The 3,033-nt window shown below is 57.9% G+C and overlaps 1 pseudogene; it reads left to right on the top strand.

Annotated features, from left to right (window-relative positions):
* Positions 1-551: 551 nt before the first annotated feature.
* Positions 552-2,815, top strand: LOC101605156 (annotated as a pseudogene).
* The last annotated feature ends 218 nt before the right edge of the window (positions 2,816-3,033 follow it).

The raw sequence follows: 3,033 nt of genomic DNA, 5'->3' as shown, positions 1-3,033 counted from the left end.
AATCTCTTAATCACTCGGGAGGTAGAGGTAGGAGGATCGCTGTGAGTTCAAGGCCACCCTGGGACTACATAGTGAATTCCAGGTCAGCCTGAGCTAGAGTGAGACCCTACCTCAAAAACAAACAAAATAAAACAAGGAAAATAAATAAATTAATAAATTAAATAAAACAAAAAACCCAATCCATATTTGGACTGGAGAGATGGCTTAGCGGCTAAGTACTGTGAAGCCTAAGAACCCCGGTTCGAGGCTCGGTTCCCCAGGACCCACGTTAGCCAGATGCACAAGAGGTGCACGTGTCTAGAGTTCCTTTGCAGTGACTGGAGGCCCTGGCACGCCCATTCCCTGTCTCTCTCTCTCTCTCTCTCTATCTGCTTCTTCCTCTCTGTCTGTCGCTGTCAAATAAATAAATAAAAATAGGCGTCCCCAGTCTCCTCCCCATCCAGTCAGAGTCTCGGTGGGGTCCTGTGCAGGAAGCTGCTGCCCTGCTCCCCTGGGAGCCCTGGGCGGGGGGCGGCAGGGCCTGCCATGCCCTGGAGGAGCTGGTGGTCATCATGGCAATGCTGGAGCTGGTGGAGGGCCAATGTGGGGGTGCCAACCCACTCATGAACCTGGCGGGCCACCTCACCCAGGGCAAGGCCCTGTGGCAGGAGGGATTGAGACCTGGCCCCTGGCCTCCCGTGGCTCCAGCCTCCCAGACGGTCTCCAAGCCTTTGGGAGCAGGCTCTGAAGATGAGTTGGTGGCTGAATTCCCACAGGACCGGAATGCACACCTTGTTTCCCGCGCTCCTCGGACTTTTAAGATGGACGACCTCTGGCAGAGATGCAGGAGACTGAACAGTCAGCTTTCGCCAGGCTCCCCAGAGAGCCCCTGGTGTGGCAGATCAGGCTTTGTCTGAAAACTGGGCCCCGGAGTTCCTTGCAGCTGGAGATGCTGTGGATGAAACTCAGGATTATAATGAGACTGACCGGTCCCGAGAATTCATCGCTGAAGTTACAGACCCCTTGTCTGTGTTCCCTGCCCGCTGGGCTGAGGAATTTCTGGAACAGTCTGAGAAGAAGCTTGGGCTGGGAGAGCCGGAGGGAACAACCGCGGGGGACCGCTGGTGTGACGAATACCATCCCGAGGAGGGTCTGCAGCACACGGCCAGTGACTCTGTGGCTAAGGCGGCTGACCCCCAATTGGCTAACTCTGAGAACACATCAGAGGCCTGGGGTGACCAGTTCACAAGACCGGAGGGCAGCACATCTGCACTCGGTGTGGAATTTGAGCGAGCAAAGGCAGCTAGAGTCTGAGGTCGACTTCTGGGACAAGCTGCAGGCAGAGCTGCAGGAGATGGCAAGACGGGAGGCTGAGGTCCACCCCTGGCTTTCCGGCTCTGGCGACCTCCCATCTGCTTCATGCGATAAGGGGTACCACTTCGTGGAGGAGAACCCCCCCGCGTGACCGCCCTCGGCCTCTTGAAGAAAGGCTGCAGCGACTTCAGGACACCTGCCAAATGCCACACTGCCCTTTGAGGCAGCTGTGCCGCAGGCCCCTGAGCACGTGGAAGCTTGGCAGTACTGGGCACCACCCAGGCAGAGGACCAGCAAGAGCTCCTGGCCGTCAGTGCTCTGCGGAGGTGTCTGGAGCTAAAACCAGATAACCGGGCAGCACTGATGGCTCTGGCTGTGAGCTTTGAGTCCCTGCAGCGGCAGACCTGGGAAACGTCGAGAGACGTCTGGTGTCACCAGGCGAAGAAGGGGCTGGCGGCGCAGGACTGGGCCCCAGCAAACGTGTCCTGGGGTGTCGGGAGCCGCAGGGGAGCTGCAGCTGCTCTTTGACTTCGGGAGCCACAGGTGGTCTTTAATCTCTTATCCTACAGCCTAGGTGAGAAGGCAGCCCAGGTGAAATAACGCCAGGCGTCATTTAACATGAGGCATAGGTACCTGATAGAGGGGCGTTACCACATGGCCCTGGGCACCAGGGCACGGTCTTCTGTATATAAGCTTGTGTCTGCCTGAATAAACCTGAGCCTTGATCAGAACTTGTCTTGGCTCCATTCCTTGTGTTCTTGTCTCAGATTCATCCCCACTCCCTCCTTCGGGGTCTGTTTCAACCTTCGCGCCGCAGGCGGGCACACTGGGGTCCCTGTTGTCTGACTCCCCGTTTCTTGACGTGAAAGAGCTCTTCCTGGAAGCTGTGCGTCTGGACCCTACATCCATTGACCCTGATGTTCAGTGCGGCTTGGGAGTCCTCTTCAGGCTGAGCGGGGAATATGACAAGGCTGTGGGCTGTTTTACAGCGGCCCTCGGTGTTCGTCCCAACGACTGTTTGCTGAGGAATAAGCTGGGAGCCACCTTGGCCAATGGGAACCGGAGTGAAAAGGCGGTGGCTGCTGCGTACCGCAGGGCCCTTGAGCCGCAGCCTGGCTACACCCGGTCTCGCTATAACCTGGGCACCAGCTGCATCAACCTTGGGGCTCACCGAGAGGCCGTGGAACACTTTCTGGAGGCCCCGAGCATGCAGAGGAAGAGCCGGGGCCCTCGGGGTGAGGGAGGTGCCATGTCAGAGAACACCTGGAGCACCTTGCGTTTGGCATTGTCTATGTTGGGCCAGAGTGATGCCTGTGGGGCAGCTGATGCCCGGGATCTGTGTGCCCTGCTAGCTACGTTTGGCCTGCCCCGGGTGACAGTGGGATGGTCTGCCCTGTGAGTGTGTGCCACAGGGGGCCCCCCATTCTGAATGCGACTCCCTCTCCCCCAGTGGGCCTACGGGGGGGGGGGCGGTGCTGGTGACCACAAGCGATGCTGCCTCTCGGGACCTCCCTCAACGTAGGGGTGGGCAGTCTGTTCTAGATCCTGCGTAATTGCAGGGCGTGAGCAGCGTGCGGCCTTTGGTAATTCAGGGGTTGTACACCCGGCTACAGATCTCTCTGCCCGTCATGCCCTTTCTTGGGGCTGCTTTTTGGGTAGGATTCAACAATATGGGGGGGAACTGTTGTCATCAGCTGCCATCTGATAGGATCTACCACATTTATAATATCTCTTCCTTGT

This window comes from Jaculus jaculus, chromosome 2, assembly GCF_020740685.1.
Source record: "Jaculus jaculus isolate mJacJac1 chromosome 2, mJacJac1.mat.Y.cur, whole genome shotgun sequence".
NCBI lineage: Eukaryota > Metazoa > Chordata > Mammalia > Rodentia > Dipodidae > Jaculus > Jaculus jaculus.
Note: the sequence above shows the minus strand (reverse complement) of the source record. Positions and strands in the feature narration are given on the sequence as shown.